This window comes from Chiloscyllium plagiosum, unplaced genomic scaffold (genome assembly GCF_037043375.1).
Source record: "Chiloscyllium plagiosum isolate Xiang-an unplaced genomic scaffold, Cpla_swu_hap1 HiC_scaffold_9, whole genome shotgun sequence".
Taxonomy (NCBI): domain Eukaryota; kingdom Metazoa; phylum Chordata; class Chondrichthyes; order Orectolobiformes; family Hemiscylliidae; genus Chiloscyllium; species Chiloscyllium plagiosum.
This window is the reverse complement of record NW_028270147.1, coordinates 103901141-103922529: the sequence shown is the minus strand read 5'-3', so window position 1 is coordinate 103922529 and position 21389 is coordinate 103901141. Positions and strand designations below refer to the sequence as shown.

General features: G+C 45.7%; 2 long non-coding RNA genes across 2 annotated transcripts in view; one reads left to right on the top strand and one right to left on the bottom strand.

Moving 5' to 3' along the window:
- Positions 1–14559, bottom strand: part of LOC148149220 (uncharacterized) — a 42064-nt gene extending 27505 nt beyond the window's left edge. Inside the window, exon 1 of the long non-coding RNA XR_015758235.1 lies at positions 14329–14559. This is a non-coding gene — a long non-coding RNA (uncharacterized LOC148149220). The remainder of the gene's footprint in view (positions 1–14328) is intronic.
- A 90-nt stretch (positions 14560–14649) lies between these two features.
- On the top strand, positions 14650–21168 carry LOC148149219 (uncharacterized). Its single transcript, XR_015758237.1, has 2 exons — positions 14650–14686; positions 20298–21168. It is a non-coding gene; the product is annotated as an uncharacterized LOC148149219 (long non-coding RNA).
- The last annotated feature ends 221 nt before the right edge of the window (positions 21169–21389 follow it).

The window sequence follows — 21389 nt, the reverse complement described above, 5'->3', positions numbered from 1 at the left end:
TAAAGCCAATAAGGAAATAGATAATGAAGTCAGCGTGACTAAGGGGAAGAGTAGGCAGGGAGCAGATAATGAAAGTAAAGGGACAGGTGGTCTGAGGTGCATTTGTTTTAATGTGAGAAGTGTAGTTGGTAAGGCAGAGGAATTTAGGGCTTGGATTAGTACCTGGGAGTATGATGATATTGCTATTACAGAGACTTGGTTGGGGGAAGGGCAAGACCAGTAACTAAATATCCCAGGATACAGATGCTTCAGGTGGGATAGAGAGAGAGGTAAAAAGGGTTTGAGGAGTTGCATTACCGGTCAGAGAGGATATCATAGCTGTGCTGAAGGAGGGCACTATGGAGGACTCGAGCAGTGAGGCAATATGGGCAGAGCACCAAAATAGGAAGGGTATGGTAACCTTGTTGGGGCTGTACTACAGGCCTCCCAACAGCGAGCGTGAAATAGAGGTACAAATATGTAAACAGATTATGGAAAGATGTGGGGGAAAAAGGGTGGTGGTTCAACCCTGTCATGGTAGGTGCTGCAAGACGTGTCAGAGTATGAACATGGATACCACCATTACACGTGGGGACACCTCCCACCATGTACATGGCAGGTACTCATGTGACTCAGCCAACGTTGTCTATCTTACAAATTGCAGGCAAGGATGCCCTGAGGCATGGTACATTGGGGAAACCGAGCAAAGGCTATGGCAACGGATTAATGGGCATAGCACAACAATCAACAGACAGGAGGGTTCCCTCCCAGTTAGGGAACACTTCAGTGGTCCAGGACATTCGACCACAGACCTTCAGCTGACCACCCTCCAAGGCGGACTTCGGGACAGGCAACAGTGAAAAGTGGCTGAGCAGAGGCTGATAGCTAAGTTCAGTACCCATAGGGAGGGCCTCAACAGGTGACCCCATTGCACTATACACACACACAAACACTCTTATACACACACATATACACGGACACGCATATACACAGACACGCACACAGACACACACATACCCTTACAGACACACACACTCCCACATTCACACATGCATCCTCTCAGAGACTTAGACCACTCTACACTCACACACACACTCTTTCCCATCGGCACTCACAACCCCCCCACCCCAGACACGCACACACACTCCCACACACATGCATCCCGTCACAGACATAAGACACTCCACACTTACATACACACACACACATACACTCTCTCACACTCACAACCCCCAACCCATACCAAAAGACAGACACACACGCACACACGCACACACACACACAGACAAAAAGACCCACATTAACACATATATATATATATATATATACATTTGTGGGGTGATTTTGTACTTGCAGAGTTACATTGTACTTTGCTCAAAAACTGTATGAATTCATGTAAACCTCCGTTATCTCATTTTTTAGATTAGACTCAATCTAAGCATCATGGCACAGACAGAGAACACAGGGGCTAATACCTTCAACATATTATCTAGCTAACACCAATTGTTACAATTAACCTGAGAATGCAACGTTTTAAAAAATGTTTTGTGATTTACACAACAAAGAAGTGAAACTATCATGGCATTCGAACAAATGAAAGGCTCAACAGACAATCAAGGTATTATTCAATGTATAATTTCAGTTACATCACACTGTGAACTTTTGCTATAAATTCTGTGCCTTACAACTGAGCCGACCACAACCACCTGATGAAGGAGCGTCGCTCCGAAAGCTAGTGTGCTTCCAATTAAACCTGTTGGACTATAACCTGGTGCTGTGTGATCTTTAACTTTGTACACCCCAGTCCAACACCGGCATCTCCAAATCATAAGAGGAAAAAGGATGCATATCTAAGGTCTAGATGGTTGAAAACAGACAAAGCTTTGGAAGAATATTGGGAAGTAGGACCAATCTGAAATGAGGAATTAAAAGGGCTAAAAGGGATCATGAAAAGTCGTTCGCAAACAGGGTTAAGGAAAATCTCAAAGCTTTTTATTTGTATATAACGAGCAAGAGTGTGACTAGAGAAAGGATTGGCCCACTCAAGGACAAAGGAGAAAAGTTATGCGTGGAGTCAGAGAAAATGGGAGAGATTCTTAATGTGTACTTTGTGTCGGTATTCACCAAGGAGAGGGACATGACGGATGTTGAAGTTGGGGATAGATGTTTGATTACTCTCTGTCAAGTCAGCATAAGGAGGGAGGAAATGTTGGGTATTCTAAAAGGCATTAAGGTAGACAAGTCCCCAGGTCCAGATGGGATCTATCCCAGGTGTCTGAAGGAAGTGAGAGAGGAAATAGTTGGAGCCTTAACAGATATTTTTGTAGCCACCTTGAACATGGGAGAGATTCCAGAGGACTGGAAAATTGATAATGTTGTCCCCTTGTTTAAGAAGGGTAGCAAGGATAATCCTGATAATTATAGGCCAGTGAGCCTGACGTCAGTGGTAGGGAAGTTGCTGAAGATAGGTTCTGAGGGATAGGTTCTATTTACATTTGGAAGAAAATGGGCTTATCAGTGATAGGCAGCATGATTTTGTGCAGGGAATGTCATGTCTTACTAAACTAATAGAATTCTTGGAAGAAGTGGGCGGCACGGTGGCAGTGGGTGGCACGGTGGCACAGTGGTTAGCACTGCTGCCTCACAGCGCCAGAGACCGGGTTCAGTTCCCCCCTCAGGTGACTGACTGTGTGGAGTTTGCACGTTATCCCCGTGTCTGTGTGGGTTTCCTCCGGGTGCTCTGGTTTCCTCCCACAGTCCAAAGATGTGCCGGTCAGGTGAATTGGCCATGCTAAATTGCCCATAGTGTTAGGTGAAGGGGGAAATGTAAGGGTGAAAAGGTAAATGGGTGTGGGTAGGTTGCGCTCCGGCAGGTCGGTGTGAACTTGTTGGGCCGAAAGGCCTGTTTCCACACTGTAAGTAATCTAATCTAATCCAATCTAAGTGACAAAGTTGATTGATGAAGGAAGGGTTATTGTTGTCATATATATGGACTTCAGTAAGATTAAATTAGATTACATTACATTAGATTAGATTACATTACATTAGATTAGATTAGATTACATTACATTACAGTGTGGAAACAGGCCTTTCGGCCCAACAAGTCCACACCGACCCGCCGAAGCGCAACCCACCCATAAGGGGTAAATGTAGGGGTATGGGTGGGTTGTGCTTCGGCGGGTCGGTGTGGACTTGTTGGGCCGAAGGGCCTGTTTCCACACTGTAATGTAATCTAATCTAATCTAATCTAATCAGTACCCCTACATTTACCCCTTACCTAATACTACAGGCAATTTAGCATGGCCAATTCACCTGACCTGCACATCTTTAGACTGTGGGAGGAAACCGGAGCACCTGGAGGAAACCCACGCAGACACGGGGAGAACGTGCAAACTCCACATAGTCAGTCGCCTGAGGCGGGAAGGTGTCTAATAAAGTTCCCTATGCTAGCCTGATGGAGAAATTGAAGTTGCATGGGGTCCACGGTGTACTAGCCAGATGGATAGAGAACAGGCTGGGCAACAGAAGATAGAGAGTAGTAGTGGATGAAAGTTTCTCAAAATGGAGACCTGTGACCAGTGGTGTTTCACAGGGATCCATGCTGGGACCACTGTGGTTTGTGATATACATAAATGATCTGGAGGTAGGTATAGGTGGTCTGATGAGCAAGTTTGCAGATGACACTAAGATTGGTGGAGTTGCAGATAGTGAAGGGGACTGTCAGAGAATGTAGCAGAACATAGATAGATCGGAGAGTTGGGCAGAGAATGGAGTTCAATCTGGACAAATGCGAGCTGATGAATTTTGGAAGATCCAATTCTAGAGTGAACTATACGGTGAATGGAAAGCCCTGGGGAAAATTTATGCACAGAGAGATGTGGGTGTTCAGTTTCATTGTACCCGGAAGGTGGCAACACAGGTTGATAGAGTGGTCAAGAAGGTTTACGACACACTTTCCTTCATCGGATGGGGTACTGAGTCCAAGAGGTGGCAGGTCATGTTAGAATTATATCGGACTTTAGTTTGGCCACATTTGGAATACTGCGTACAGTTCTGGTTGCCACATTACCAGAAGGATGTGGATGCTTTGAAGAGGGTGCAGAGGAGGTTCACCAGGATTGCCTGGTGAGGAGGGTGCTAGCTAGGAAGAGAGGTTGAATAGATTAGGACTATTTTCATTAGAAAGTCGAAGGTTGATGGGTGACCTGCTTGAGGTCTACAAAATCATGAGAGGGAGAGACAGAGTGGATAGCAAGAAGCTTTTTCTCAAAGTAGGCGACTCAAATACCAGGAGTCAGGAGTTCAAGGTAAGAAGGGAAAAGTTTAAGGGAGAAATGTGTGGAAAGTTCTTTACGCAAAGGGTGGTTGGTGCCTGGAACACGTTGGCAGCAGAGGTGGTAAATGGTGGCATGATCACACCATTAGCTGTGTCTAGACAGATACATGAATGGGCAGGGAGCAAAGGGATACAGATCCTTGGGAAATTGATGACAGGTTTAGATAGAGGATCTGGTTTGGCGCAGGCTTGGAGGGCCGAAGGGTTTGTTCCTGTGCTCTAATTTTCTTTGTTCTTTGTTCTTTGAAATGAGGAAACTCTGAGAAACAGAGTGATCTTGGGGTGCTTGTCCACTGATCCCTGAAAGTGGCAATACAGGTTAACAGAGCGGTTATGGAAGCATATGGGACACTTGCCTTTGTCATTTCAGGTATTGGTTATAAAAGCAGGAGGATATGTTGCAGTTAAGCAGAACATTGGTTAGGCCACAGCTGGAGTACTGTGTGCAGTCCAGGTCACCACACTGTAGGAAGGAGGTGATTGCACTGGACGGGGTACAGAGGGGAATCACCAGGATGTTGTGTGGGATGGAACCTCTCAGTGATGAAGAGAAATTGGATCAGCTCAGGTTGTTTTCTTCAGAGCAGAGAAGGTGGAGGGGGGACCTGATAGAGGTGTATAAGGTTATGAGGGGAATGGACAGGGTGGATAGAAAGCAGCTGTTCTCCTTCATGGGAGGGTCAATAACAAGTTGGCTCACATTCAATGTGAAAGATAGGAGGCTTCAAGATGTTTTGAAGAAAATGCTTTTCACCCAGAGGGTGATGTGGGTCTGGAAGGCATGGCCTGGGAGGTTAGTTGAGGTGGGAAACCTCACAAGCTTTAAAAGGTACATGGGTGAGCAGTCGAAATGTCATAACATTCAAGCTATGCACCTCATGTTGGAAAGTGGGACTGGTGTAGGTTTAGTGCAGTTTGGCTGGTATACAGTTAATGGGCTGAAGGGCCTCTTCTGTACTGTGTGATTTTATGATTGTATTGTGTGCAGTTTTGGTCTCCTTATCTGAGGAAGGATGTTCTTGGCTGTGGAGGGAGGGCAGCGAAGGTTTACCAGACTGATTCCTGGAATGACAGCACTTAAATCTGATGAGAAACTGGATCAGTTAGGATTATATTCACTGGAGGTTAGAAGATTGAGAGGAATCACATTGAAAACTGTATAAAACCCTCAGGACAAGACCAGAAAAACACAGGAAGGATGTTCCTAATGACTGGGGAATCCAGAATCAGGAATTACAGTGTAAAGAACAGGGAAAGGCCATTTCAGACTGAGACGAGGAGCCATTTCTTTTACCAGAGAGCGAGAAGCTAGTGGAATATTCTGTCATTGAGCAATTGAACCCAAACTATGAAATGTTTTCAAGAAGAGGATAGGTATAGTTCTTATGACTAAAGGGACTAAAGGTTATGAGGAAAAAGTGGGAGCAGGGGATTAAGTTGGATGATCAGCCATGGTCAAATTGAATGATAGAGCCCACAAGAAGGGCTGAATGGCCTACTCCTGCTCCTAGTTCCTCTGTTTCTACATTTGAGAGACTGTTCATAAACATGGAAACATATGGAATTATAGAGTCATAGAGTCATCGAGTCCTACAGCACAGAGACAGGCCCTTTGGCCCAATCTGGACCGTGCTGACCAAAATGTCCATCCACACTAACCCCATTTCCCTGCACTTGGCCCATATCCTTCAAACATTTTCCTATCTATGTATTTGTCCAAATGCCTTTTAAATGTGTTAATGTACCTGCCTCAATCACTTCCACCAGCAACTCACTCCATATGTATACCACTCTCTGTGTAAAAATGTTGCCCCTCAGGTTCCATTTTATTCTTTCCCCTCCAACCTTAAACTGATACCCTCTCGTCCTCGATTCCCCAACCCTGAAACAAAGGCTGAGTGCATTCACCCTATCCATGCCTCTCATGATTTTATACATTTCTGTAAGATCCCCCCCTCAGTCTCCTACACTCTAAGAAAAAAGTCACAGCTTGACAAACCTCTCCCTATAACTCAGATCGTTGAGTCCAGGCAACACTCGTGTAAATGTTTTCTGTACTCTTTCTATTAATAAGACCCTTCCTATAACAAGGTGACCAAAACTGAACACAATACTCTAAGTGCGACCTCATCGATGTCCTGTACAACTGTCACATAACTTCCCAACGTCCCTACCCAGTGCCCTAACTGATGAAGGCCAGTGTGCCAAAAGCTTTCTTTATTGCCCTGTCTAACTGTGTCTCAACTTTGAGAGAACCGTGTACCTGAACTCCAAGATCCATCTGTTCCACTATATTCCTTAAGTTCCTACCATTCACCATGAAACTCTGACCTTGCTTTAACTTTCTAAAATGCAAGACCTCGCACTTATCTATATTAAACTCAATTTGCCATTTCTCTTCTCACTTCCCCAGCTGATCAAGATCCTGCTGCAATATCTGATAAGCTCCACGATTCCAGCTATTGTAATGTCATCTTTAAACTTCCCAATCATGCCTTGCAGATTTTCATTCAAATCATTGATATACACAACAAATAGTAATAGGTCCAGCTGAGGCACTCCGGAGAAAGTGAGGACTGCAGATGCTGGAGATCAGAGCTGAAAATGTGTTGCTGGAAAAGCGCAGCAGGTCAGGCAGCATCCAAGGAACAGGAGAATCGACGTTTCGGGCATGAGTCTTTCTTCAGGAATGATTCTCCTGCTCCTTGGATGCTGCCTGACCTGAGGCACTCCACAAGCCTCAGGCCTGCAGTCTGACAAGCATCCTTCCACTATTACCCTCTGCTTCCTACCATCAAGCCAATTAGAGAAAAGTATTTGTCTTTGGTAAGGAATTAGTTTGGATGAAGGAGACAGAGAGAGGGATAATATGTGTGTCCTCCAATGAGCAAGATGTGAATAGTGGTGCACCCAGGGATCAGTGCTGGGGACTCAGCATTTCATGATATTTCTCAATGACTTGGATGAAGGAATAGAGAGCCATCGATCCAAGATTGTTGATCACAGAGTGAGGAGACTTGAAGGAGGTTACAGAGATAGGGAGGGTGGAGGACAGGGAGGGATTTGAGAACAAGGATGAGAATTTGAAAATCAAGGTGTTGTTGATCCAGGAGCCAATGTAGGCATGGGGTGCAGGGGGTTGGGGGAAACGGGACTTGGTGCAAGTTTGGATATGGGCAACAGAATTTGGGATGAGCTGAAAGTTATAGAGTACAGTGGCTGTGATGTGTGCAAGCACAACATTGGAATGGTCATGTTTGGAGTCCCATAGACATGGCTGAGATTTTCAGCCATTCCTTTGCGATATGGAGGATATGGGGCTCAGATCAGCCTCAAATATGAGACCCAGTTTGTAAAGAGTCTGATTGAGCAGCAGACAGTGCTCAGAGAGAGGGATGGAGTTTGTACTGGGAGCTGAAGGGGATGGCTTTGATCTTCCCAACGTGTTTCCCAGTGAGCCTGGCTCCTCAGTCCTGACTGCTCTTAGCTGCTGTGATTGTCATTGATTGGACACTTATTATTAGAGATTCTGACCACAGCAGAAAGCCCCAGTGTAAAAAATAACTGCAAAGACTGTCAGATCGCAAGGTTGAAACTTCACCAAGAGAGGAAGTGAAAGAAGGAGCTCGGAGCAGCTGGACGTTTGTCACTGAGACAGGAGAAAACTGTGAACCCTGGAATCTGACAGCACAGGAGGCTGGTTCTGGGATTTGTTTTGCAGAAACAGCACAATGATGGAAAAAGTGTCAGCCACTCTCTCACCAACACACACGCCTGCACTCGGAGATCAGAAACACAATCCAGCAGCAGCTCTGTCTCCAAGCTGTGAAGCCTGCACAGAATTGTTCCCTCATTCAGTTTTTAACTGGCAGAATAGACCAAGCAGGGGAGGCAACACAGTGGTGTGTCCAGTCAGAAGGGAGTTGCCCTGGGAGTCCTCACCATTAACTATGGAACCCATGAAGCCTCATGACAGCAGGTCAAACATGGGGAAGGAAACTCCTACTGATTTCCACATAGCACCGCACTCCCCTCCAACCTCAACTGAGCAGTCAGTCCTCCTCCATGTTTAACAACACTTGGAGGGAGGACTGAGGGTGGGAAGGATGCAGGATATACCCTGAGTAAGGGACTTCAAAGTCCACCATCAAGAGCTGCTCAGAAGCATTACTACTGAGCAAGCTGGTCAAGTGCCACCTGATTCAGCTGCTGGACTGGACCTGGGGCAGGTGGTGAGGGAACAAGAGGGAAAAACATACTCACTATTGCCCTCACCAATCTACCTGCTGCTGTTGTAGCTGCCATGACAGTATCAGTAAGAGTGACCACTGCACAGTCCGTGTGGAGACAAAATCCCATCTTCACATTGAGAATACCTTACATTTTGTTCGGTAAGAGATACAGGATGTCAGGAAGAACTTTGTTTTTAGCAGCAATTGGTAATGACTTGGAAATTAGTGCCCATTCAGGTGAGGCAGGAGGGTCAGTAACCAGAGGGCACACATATCAGAAAGGGTCTGAAGAATAAGAGAGAAGATGGAACATTTTTATCCAACGAGTTCATGATGACTGTCTGCAAGGTGAGTGGAAGTGGATTCAACAGCAACTTTCAAAAGGGCATTTGGAGAAATAGCTGAAAAGGAAACAATCGCAGGGTTATACAGAAAGGGCTGGGTAAATGGGACTCATTGGACTCATTTGACACACAGTCACAATAGGCCCAGTGACCTCTGTCTGTGTTGTATAAGACCTTACACACACGTAGTCGCACCTTTACACAAAGATTGGGAGAAACAGACAACCCAGTTTACAGAAGAGTGTTTTCTCAAGCAAAATGCTCTTGAACAACTCAGGGAACAGGTCAGACTAGATTTACCAGAATAAGTCAGCAAATCAATGGCAAAGCAACAGTGAACCAAAAGTAATGGCACTGAACAGTATATTCAATAGCACAACCATTGAGAGGGGAAGTGAGGAAGGGCAGGAGGTCAGAGAGCATGTTGTAGGGGTCTGAAGGCTCTGCTGTCAATGGTGGCTTGGAGGAAGCAGCAATGGGCAGGAGACCAGAGACAGAAGGTGGAAGGGGGTGGGAGGGAATGTGAGTCTACAACAGGACACAGAGTGAGGGAAGAGGGAGGCCATGAAGGCAATTGACTGGCAGTGAGGTCAGGGGTCTATCTGGAACGACACTAGGTGTAAGAGAGGGAAGGGCCCACTCCATATCAGACAAGTTGGGGTTTATGGAATATGGCTTCAGGAAGCTGGGAAAGGACATTGGAATCATATAGTTAGGAGGTGGGACAAACAGCAATTAGGGTTTCTGTGGTCAAGGGGCTGAGTTAGTGCAGAGACAGACAGTGTTGTTGAGATTGAATTAAGATACCTACATGATGGAGAGGATGTGGGGTTTGCAGCTCAGATACTGGACAGTCCAGTGGGAAGGAGGCCCATGTTTACTGGTCCTATGGGAAGTTGGCCGATGCATACATCATCGTAGAGTCATAGAGGTTTTCAGCATGGCATCAGGCTCTTCAGCTCAACTCACCCATGCCGACCAAGTCCCATTTGCTGTGTTTGGCCCAATCCTCTCTAAATCCTTCCTGTCCATGTCCTTGTATAAATGTTCTTGAAATGTAGTAATTGTACTCACCTCTACCACTTCCTCTGGAGGCTCATTACACAGATACACCAACCTCTGTGTGAAAAGGTCGCCTCTCAGGTTCCTTCTAATTCTTTCCCCTCTCAACTTAAACCTATTCCTTCTTGTACTGGACTCTCCTACCCTGGGGAAAAGACTTTGACTATTCACCTTATCTATGACCCTCATGATTCTATAAACCTCTGTAAGGTCACCCCTCAATCTTCTGCATTCCCTGGAGAAACATCTCGGCCTATCCATCCTCGCCTTGTAATTCAAACCTTCCAATCTTGGTAACATCCCTATTAATCTTTCTTTTATCCAAACCAGTGTAATAACTTCCTTCGAGGAGAAAGTGAAGACTGCAGATGCTGGAGATCAGAGCTGAAAATGTGCTGCTGGAAAAGCGCAGCAGGTCAGGCAGCATCCAGGGAACAGGAGAATCGACGTTTCGGGCATAAGCCCTTCTTCAGGAATCCTGAAGAAGGGCTTATGCCCAAAACGTCGATTCTCCTGATCCTTGGATGCTGCCTGACCTGCTGTGCTTTTCCAGCAACACATTTTCAGCTCTAATAACCTCCTTCCATATAGCAGGGTGAGCAGAAATGTACACAGTTTCCAAACATGGCCTTGCCAATGCCTTGTACAGCTGTAACATGATGTCCCAGCTCTTGTACTCCCTGCTTTGACCAGTGAAGGTGAGCGTGCCAAATACCCTCTTCACCACCCTGTCTACCTGTGACACCACTTTCAAGGAACTATGTACCTGTACCCCTCAGTCTCTCTGTTCAACAACACTCCCCATGGCTCTACCATTAATTGTGTAATTCCTGCCCTGGTTTGTCTTACCAAAATGCAACTCCTTCCATTTATCGAAATTAAACTCCATCTGGATTTGTTGACCCACTGGCCCAGTTGATCAAGATGACATTGCACTCTTGGATAACCTTCTTCCCTGTCCACGATGCCAACAATTTTAATGTCAGCCACAAACTTCCTGACCATTCCAGCTATTTTCTCATCCAAATTGTTCATATAAATGATGAACAACAGTGGATCCAGGATCGATTCTTGTGGCAGACGGCTGGTCACTGGCCTCCAGTCTGAAGAACAACCCTCTCTCACCAGCCTCTGCCTCCTATCATCAGGACTATTTTATATCCAACTGGCAAGCTCTCCCTGGATCCTATGTGATATAATCTTATTGAACAGTTTACCATGGGGAACCTTGTCTAAGGCCTTGCCTAACTCCATGTGGATAGAGTGTACTGCTCTACCTTTATCTATCTTCTTGAATACTTCTTCAAAAACTCAGTCATCTGCTCATCTCCATCGGAAACTCCAGTGAATAGGAGGTCCATGTTTACTGGTCTCCTTGGAGAGTCCAGTATGAAGGAGGCCCATGTTTACTGGTCTCTCTTGGGATGTTCAGTGGGAAGGAGGCCCATGTCTCTCCACTGGGCAGCCCTGTGAACTGAATTCCATGTTTACTGGACTCTGGTGGAGTGTCCAGTGCATCATGGACACCATGGTGGGTGTGGGGTCAGTTCCATTCTGTTGTAACTGTGTGATGCTCTGACCTTTATCCCAGTCAAACAGCCTGAATCAGAGACTGATCATGGAAGGGGAAGGACAGGGGAAGGGATTGGAACATGTTGTGAATGGACAGGATGGATCAGTGGGTCAGAGCCTGTACTGTCCCGCCAGCTCACACTGATGGCCTGAGGATCTCTTCTCTCTGCTAGGCCTTCATGGAATGAGATTTATGCCCCAAACAGTCCCCAGTGAGAATAGGCCAATAGCACAGAACTGCACTTCATTTGACAAGAATTTGTCCATCTTTCTGAGAGAGGCCAAACCCTGGTCAATGCAAGAAATGGGACCTTACTCCAGGAAAAGACATGTTCTGGGGTCAAGGGTTAACATCCATTAGTGGGACAGAGCAGAGGGACATTTGTCCTACATTCAACTGTCACCACCCAGGACACTGAGAAAGAGAGAGAAGCGAGACAGAGAGAGAGAGAGAGAGAGAGAGAGATGGAGTGTGTGCGTGTGTGTGATCAAGGGATAGAGGGAGGAGCATCTGAGACAGTGTGAGTTATGTGAAGGGACCAAGAGAGAGGGAGAGGGAGGTAGAAATGGTAAGATTGAGGGATAGAGAGAGAGCAACAAGATGTGACTGAGAGCGATGGAACGAGAGGAAGAGACAGAATGGGTGTGATATCAAGTGAAGGGAATCAAGAGAGAGAGGGTAGAGTTGGGTGTGTGTGTGAGAGAGAGAGATGAGTATGGTTAAAGACAGAATGACAGAGACGGAGGGAGAGAGAGATAGAGGGAGGAATAGAAAGGGGCAGATAACATTTGGAGGCTTTCAATTGAAGTGAGAGATGGACGAGTGTCTGAGACAGTGAGAGATGGAGAAATAGAGATTATCCGACGGAGTGAGGAAGCGTGAGTGAGTTGGAAAGAGCGGCTATGAGACAGAGTGAGAGAGGGAAAGAAAGAGAAAGAGAGAATATGAAAGAGATTAACAGTGGGAGAAAGGGATAGTAGTAGAGAGAAAGAAGTGGCAGATATGAGTCAGAAAGGGAGATATAGAGAGATAGGTCCTGGTCATCACATTTTGGGAAGAATGTGATTGTATTGAGAGGGTGCAGAGATTTCCCAGGATGCTGCCTGCGATGGAGGGTCAGCTATGAGGAAAGCTTGGAAAGGTTGAGATTGTTTTGCTTGGAGCAATGAAGGTTGAGAAGGGATGTGAGAGAGGGATATAAGATTATTTGAGGCAGTGATACAGTGGGTAGGAAGGCACATTTTACATGAGTGAAGGACTCAATAACCAGGGACAGTGATTGAAGGTAGCACAGACATGGAGATATAGAAACAACAGCAGGAGTAGGCCATTCGGCCCTTTGAGTCTGCTCTGTCATTCAGTGTGATCATGGCTGATCCTCTCTCTCAAAGCCATCTTCCTACTTTCTTCCCATTCCGTTCAAGTTGTTAAAATGCAAAACAATGATCTCTCTCTTTTTCTGGAATATATTCAGTGACTTGTCCTTCAGTGGTACAGAATCCAACAGATTGACCACATCTTAAGTGAAGAAATGTTTCCTCATCTCAGTCTGAAATGTTAGAATTTTATACATTTCAATCAGATCCCCTTTCAACCTTCTGAACTCGAGTGAGCCCAGGCCCAGTCGAGTTACGGAGTGAGAGGAGAGTTGAGGAGAAATGTTTTCACACAGAGGGTGGTGGAAGTCTGGAACTCACTGCCTGAAAGGCTGGTTGAGTCACAAACTCTCGTGACATTGGAGCAGTGTTTAGATATTCCCTTGTGTTGCTGTAACCTCCAGGGTAATGGGCCAAGAGCTGGAGGATGGGATTAGTGTCATCAGATCGCTGTTTAACAGCACAGATACAATGGGCCATATGGCCTCATTCAGTGCTGTTCACATTAATGACTCTCTGAGACAGTGAGAAAGAAAGCGAGAGAGAGAGAAGAGGAAGTGTGAGGGGCTGACGTGGCTCTCTCTGCCTGATGCCATTTACATACTGAGGAACACCCAGTCAGACTCTCACAGGCTACAGCTTTATAAAGCAGAGCCCAGTGAAGGGAGAGTTTATCAGGAACCAGGCACAGGGACAGGAACACACACCATGATTTCACACATCCAGCTGATCTGGCCCCTGGCATTCTGTGTCGCAGGTACAAATCTCTCTCCTTCCACCTTGAATCTTTAGCTGCTCTCCATTTCACTCCAATTCCACTGACTTGTGATTGAAGAGAAAATGGTGAAACCAGAGGAATGCTCAGTGTCTCCAACAATCTCTCATTTGACCGGCTCGTTCTGTGACAGTTCTGACTTCACTGTGTTTCTCTCTGACCCCTCAGGTATCAGTGGGGACATCACCATGACCCAGTCTCCCCCGGTGCTGTCAGTGGGATTGGGCCAGACCGCAACACTCACCTGTACGGCCAGTCAAAGCATTAGCAGTTACCTTGCTTGGTACCAGCAGCGAGAAGGTCAGAAACCCTCTCTCCTGATCTATGATGTAACAAATCGATTCACAGGAGTCTCCAATCGATTCACCGGCAAGGGCTCAGGGACCAGTTTCACCCTGACAATCAGCAACGTTCAGAATGAGGATGTCGCTGACTATTACTGTCAGCAGCGTAAGAGCTACCCTCTACACAGTGATACAGATCCGTACAAAAACCTCAATACACACAGCACCAACTCCTGTACTGATACATTCATAATTATATGTTATAACATAAATATAATTATTCATAGTTATGTTATACATAATAATAGACACACCGCCCTATAACTGATACAAACACAGTAATATAAAATGAAACTGAACACATTACCCCATGTTGGGATTGTCACTGTCCTCGACACACTCCAGTCCCTGTAGTGTCCACCGCTCACTGAAGGCTTCAAGTTTCCCTCTGACACTCCATGGCCACGTGTGAAGAATGGCTGCAAGATTTAATATCAAAAAATAAATTTGACAAACCTCCCGAGCCCAGCTGGACACATCTCAGAGAGAGGAACAGAATGAGAGAAACAGAGAGGAAGAAAGACATGATTGAGGGAGAGCCAGAGAGGGGCAGGGAGAGGGTGAGAGTGACAGAGGGAAGCAAAGACCAGAGGTTTTTGTACAGTCCCTGCACTGGGAGCTCTCACTGTGGCTTACGTTCGGTAAAGGAACCAAGCTCAGACTGAGTAAGTAAACCTCAGTCCTCCGTTATTAACCCTGTCAATACTGAAACACAATTTCTAAAACACAAATGCTGAATTGTTGAAGGTGTTAGTGGGGAGCTGCAGTGAATGAAATGGTTGATTGAGGAGCACTGTCTCTAACAGGGTATCCAGCTGTATTTCTTTAGTTCCATGCCCCTTTTAAGCAGCAAGATATAAGTCAGTCAGTTTTACTCACCGTGTGGAGGAGCTCTGGCCATTTGCAGCCTGTGGTCCCATTCCTGCAGCATGGAGTGAAATCAGTGAGTAGCCTCCTGCCAGTCTCAGTGTGACGGGCACGGGCAGAGTTTGATGTGAGCTCTGGCTCCCGGTCCCAGTCTCTGATCTCACTGACCTCAGCAGCAGCAGCAGCAGCAGCAGCACAGTGAGACACCGAGCTCCCACCACCCCCAGCTTTAACTCTGCTCAATCACACAATCACAGAGTTGTTACAGTGCACACGGAGGCCGTTCTGCCTATCCTGTCTGTACTAGCTCTATAAATGAGCAATTCATTGAGTGTCAATCTCCTGCCTTCTCCCTGTCACCCTGCACATTGTTCCTTTTCAAATAACAGTCTCATTCCCTTCAGAATGTTTCAATTGAAGCTGCCTCCACCACACTCTCAGGCAGTGCATTCCACACCTTAACCACTCACTGGCTGAAAATGTTTTTCCCCATTTCACTTTTGTTACTTTTCCCAATTACTTTCAATCTATGGCCTCTCGGTCTCAATCCTTTCTCAATTGGGAACATTTTCTCCCTATTTACTCTGTCCAGGCCCCTCTTGGTTTTAATTCTTCTAACAAATCTCCTTTCAGCCTTCTCCAAAGAAGACAGTCCCAAATTCTCCAATCAATCTTCATAACTGATCTTCCTCATCCCTGGAATGACCTTTAAGGATATAACTTGCCATCTCTACAAAACATTCACATGCTTCCTGAATTAGTCACATTATCTATGTCCCTCATGATTTATAAATGTCTCAGCCTTCAATGCTGCAGGGAAAATTGCACCAGTTTATTCATCTTCTCCCTATCGTTCAAATCCTCCAATTCCTAGAAAAATCCTTGTAAATATTTTTCTGCATCTTTTAAAAGTTTAACAACATCCTTCCTATCGCAGGATGATCAGATTTGTTCACATTATTCCCAAAGTGGCCTCACCAATCTCCTGTACAGCTGCAACATGATGTCCCAACTCCTGTACTCAATACAGTGACCAATAAAGGCAAACATACCCAACACCTTCTTCAGTGCCCTGTCTCCCTGTGATCCAGTTTAAAGGAATAATGCAGCTTACCCTCACCCCTCACCCCTCACCCCACACCCCTCACCCCTCGGTCTTTTTGTTCAGCAACACTTCACAGGGCCCTACCATTACCTGTATAACTCCTGCCCCGGTTTGCCTTTCCAAAATGCAACATCTCACATTTATCTAAACTGAACTCCATTTGCCACACCTCTGCCCATTGCCCCAAATGATCAAGGTCCCACTGTATCCTGAGATCATCTTCTTCACTATCCACTGTCGCACCAATTTTGGTGTCATTTACAAACTTACCGTAACTCCTATATATTTACAGAGAAATCATTTATTTAAATGACCAAAAGCAGTGGACCCAGCCCCAATCCTTGTGGCACACAGCTATTCACAGATCTCCAGTCTGAAAATCAACCCTTAACCACCACTCCCTCTCTCCTATCTTCAAGCTAATATGCGAAGTATCCTGAAATTCCCATATAGGTGCACATTCTCTCCACTCTTTGGTTACCTCTTGACAATGATCTGATGATAGCTGAAAAATGTGTTGCTGGAAAAGCGCAGCAGATCAGGCAGCATCCAAGGAGCAGGAGAATCGACGTTTCAGGCATGAGCCCTTCTTCAGGGCTCATGCCCGAAACGTTGATTCTCATGCTCCTTGGATGCTGCCTGACCTGATGCGCTTTTCCAGCAACACATTTTTCAGCTCTGATCTCCAGCATCTGCAGTTCTCACTTTCTCCTAATGATCTGATGACAAACAGCTCCAGCAGGGCTCACAGTCCAGTGGGTTCAGTGTTCCAGGGTTTTGGTTAAACACTTCAGAAGACATTAAGAAATAGGAGCAGAAATCAGCCATTCAGCCCATGGAATCTACTCTGCCATTTGATCTTGGCAGATATGCTTCTCACCCCCATTCTCCTGCCTACTCCACAGGAACATTCGATCCCCTTAACAATCACGAACCTATCTATCTCTGTCTTAAATACACCCAATGACTTGGCCTCTACTGCCCTCTGTAGCAATGAGTTCCACAGATTCACCACCCTCTGGCTGAAGACATTCCTCCTCATCTCAGCTCGAAAGGGTCTGTAAATGTCTTTCGGAGAGCCTGAAATGTTAAGGGCTGGATTGAAATACAATTAGAATCAGAGAGATGGACAGCACAGAAACAGACCCTTCGGTCCAACTCGTCCATGCTGACCAGACATCCTAAATTAATCTAGTCCCATTTGCCAGCATTTGGCCCATATCCCTCTAAACTTATCCTATTTATATACCCATGCTTTTTAAATGTTGCAATTGTACCAGCCTTCATCACTTCTTTTGGCAGCTCATTCCATACATTTAACACTCTCTGAATGAAAATGTTGACCCTTAGGTCCCTTTGAAATCTTTCCCCTGTCACCTTCAACCTCTGCCCTCCAGTTCTGGACTCCCCCACTCTGGAGAAAAGATCTTTTCTATTCACCCTATCTATGCCCCTCATAATTTCATAAACCTCTATACGGTCACCCATCAGCCTGCAATGATCCAGGGAAAACAGCCTCAGCCTATTCAGCCTCTCCCTTTCGCGCAAACCCTCCAACTTTGGCAACATCCTTGTAAATCTTTTCTGGATCATTTTAAGGTTCACAACATTTTTCCTACAGCAAGGAGAATTGCTCACGGTATTCCAAAAGTGCCCTAACCTGTACAGCTGCAACAGCTCCCAACTCCAATACTTAATGCACTGCCCAATAAAGGAAAGTAAACCAAATGACATTGTCACTCCCCTACCTACCTGCAACTTCATCTTCAAGGAACTATTCTTTTTTTTGGATGAACTGGGAGTCTTTCAGTTGTGAAAGATGCCATTCCATGGCACTATTGGATAAAGAGCAGGCAGTTCCCCCTGGTGTCCATGGTCAATATTTATCCCTCAGTCAAAATCACTAAAAATGTTTTTCTCTGCTAATTATCACATGATGTTTGGGATCCCACTGTGCGCAGTCTGCTGGAAAGATCCATTGGGTCATTCTGAGTTGGGGACAGGAGCTACACAAATCCAAGTTTTTCTTTAAGACTGGAGTCTCCTGATCCAGACACTCACCCATCGTCTGCGCACGCTCACCTTCCAGGGGCCATGGGGCCATTAGGAGCAGTGACCCTGCCTGACTCTGGAATAGGAAGACTCATTGCAGCCTCACCCTTGACCCTCAGAACAGTGGTGTGCAGCAAGTTTTGAAATATAATCTAGAACCTTCTACACAGACACCCAACATGACTCTTTCCTGAAATGTGTGGAACCGAGTCTGCTCCAATATTCTCGGATAAAGTTCTCCTGATATGTGGGTGATCGGAGGTTTGTTAAAGAGGTATCGAGCTCCATCCCACTTTCCAGCTCTTGCTCCATAGCTCTGGAGGTTTCGCTGTTTGAAGTGAATATCCAAGTGTTTTTTCACTGTGATGAGTGTTTCTGCCTCTCCCACCCTTTCAGACAGTGAGTCCCACATCCCACCAGCCTCTGGGTGAAAACAAATACCCTCAACTCCCCTCTAATCCTTCCCCAACTGATTTCAATCTCTCCCCATGGTTATTGCCCTCTGTGCTGATGGAAATCAGTCCTTCCTGCACACTCTATCCAGGCCCCTCATTATTTACATACCACGATCAAATCTCCCCTCGGCCTCCTGCGATCCAAAGAAAACAGTCCCAGCCAATCCAATCATTCCTTAAAGTTCAAAGTCCCCATTCCAGATAAACTCCTCCTCTGTCCTGGTCTCTAGTGGGATCACATCCTTCCTGTAATGTGGTGACCCGAACCGTACACTGTTCTCTCACTGTGCTCTAACTGGGGTTTTATATAGTTCCAGAATAAACAAACTCTTTGCTTTCAACCAAAAATGAGATAAAGGAGGTGGTGGTCTCATGGTATTATTGCTGAAGTGTTAAGCCAGAGATCCAGACAATGTTCTGGGGACCAGGGTTAGAATCCAGCAGATGGTGGCATTCAAATTCAATCAAAAAACATCTGCAATTAATTGTCAGAAAAATGGCATCTGATTCCCTAATGTCTTTTAGGGAAGGAAACTGCCATCCTTACCATGTGACTCCAGACCCACAGCAATGTGAATGACTCTAAACTGACCTCTGGGCGATTAGGGATGGGCAATAAATGTTGCGGATCCAGCAATGCCCTCATTCCATCAAGGGAAAAAGAAAAACAGTTTATCCCATGTGTCTTCCTAACCACCTTACTGACCCGCATTCATTAATCACCATGGCCACATCTTCCACCTCCACACACATGTGACTTCCAGCTTCAAATTGATGAGAGACATTCCTTCATTATCTGAGAAACAGATAGAAACGTTCAAACTAGGAGCAGCAGTAGACCATTCGGCCCCTCAAGCCTTCTCCACCATTTAATATGATTTTGGCTGATCATCCAACACAGTCCCCTGTTCCTGCTTTCTCCCCACATTCTTTGATCTCTTTAATCCTAAGAACTATATCCAATTCCTTCTTAAACGCATACTGCATCTAATTCCCTCTTGCTAGAAAGAAGAATGAAATTATTGGGTTGTTGTTTTTTGACCAGTATGGACACAATGGGCTGATGGGCCTTTTGGTCTCTCTGATTCTATTATTATATATTATGAATAACTGGGTATCAAGGATTGACCCCTGTGGCACCCTAAGTTGTAACTACCTGTTATTCAGAAAAAGACTCCTTCTTTCTGTGCTGTCGGCCAACCAGTACCCAATCCATGTCAGTACATGACCCCCAATCCTCTTGTTCATTCGGTCTAGATCTGGAAGTCCCACCTTTACTCTTTGTGGGAACAGATTCTGAATGATCTCTGTCTCGTCCTTCGAGGGCTCCCACTGCCTTGACACTGATTTCCCATCATGTCACTGCTTCCAGTCCACTTTTACCAAAGCACCACACAGTTTAGTAAAATGAAAAGCTTTACACTTACTGCACAGTTCTCCATTTCTATCCATACTCTCAATCCCACTGAGTTCTGATCACTGTCACTAAAATGCTCCCCCATTGATAGCCCTTCCAGCTACCCACTTTCATTCTATAAACGATAGTCTAAAACTGTCCCTTCTCTCTCTGCTGCTTCACCATCACCTTCTCAGGGGCAATTAGGGATGGGCAATAAATGTTGGCCCTGCCAGTGACACTCACATTCCCAAGAAGCAATGTGAACAATGTCTGTTCTTTTGGTGGGTTTATTCTGTATTGACTAAAAATGTTCAAAAAGATTGTATTGACAGTAAATATTGTGAGGGTTGAATTCCCTTCGAATGACAGGGATTATAATTTCTCCTCTTATCTTTCAGGCCGTGAGAACTCTCAGCCCAAGCTGACCCTGCTGCCCCCCTCCCCGGAGCAGGTCAATGCCAAGGGCACTGCCACTCTGGTGTGCCTTGCCAATCACTTCTATCCCGATGAGCTGGAGGTGCAGTGGAAGAAAGATGGTGCAGTCATTTCGGACGGGGTTCAGACCAGCAACTACCTGCGAGCTTCGGACAGCACCTACAGTGTCAGCAGCCTGCTGACCCTCTCTGGGTCTGACTGGGAGTCCAACGCTCGCTTCTCCTGTGCCCTCACCCACGTGACCCTCCCCTCACCCCTCAGCAAGAGCATCAGGAGATCAGAATGTGTGTAGAGTGTTTGAGACAGTCCACAGAGGAGACACAACTTAAAACAGAACAGGGCTGAGCTGGCAGGTCAAAGGTCATTGTCAGCACTGAATTTCAATTCTCTTCCTTCTCAGGACTAGCTCAGAGAACCTTCTGAGGTTTGGATGTTAAAGCAGGTCATTGCGACAGTGTCGAGAGAGCTTTACGCTGTGTCAAACCTCATACTGTCCTTGTCCTGGGAATGTTTGATGGGGACAGCGTTGACTTGCGATGCCAAGTAAAATCTCTTGAAGTTGCTGAAGACTGTCCGCTGTACAATACAATGTGAACCTCAGAAGTCTCTGCTTCAGTAAACCAGATCTCCTTCCTGCTTAGCTGTCAGTTCCAATTTGAAGTTTTGTCACTGTTTAAAGAGACCAGATTATCGTGTTATTGAGCAAATCTCCACAAGTGTTTTCCTCAAACTCCATTGTGGCTGTGAATTTAGTTAGCTTCCTGTCTGGGCTGTTCATTGCAGTTTTTTTCTGTCAATGTGAATGTGGAAAAGGGAATAAAGGTAAAGATTCAGTCTCTGTCTCTGTGTGCTTTGGAAATAGACGACCTCCAACCACCCCCCAAGTTGATTGGCTGCATTTCAGCAGGTCATTATCACAATTGGTTGCTTGGCCTGTCAATCAATTGCAATTATCAATCATTAATCATTTTCAAATGATCCCTTTGATCAGGGATTTGTGTAGGTTACAAGGTTCCAAAAAGAACAGAAACTGAAAGCTGCTCGGACTCAATAAG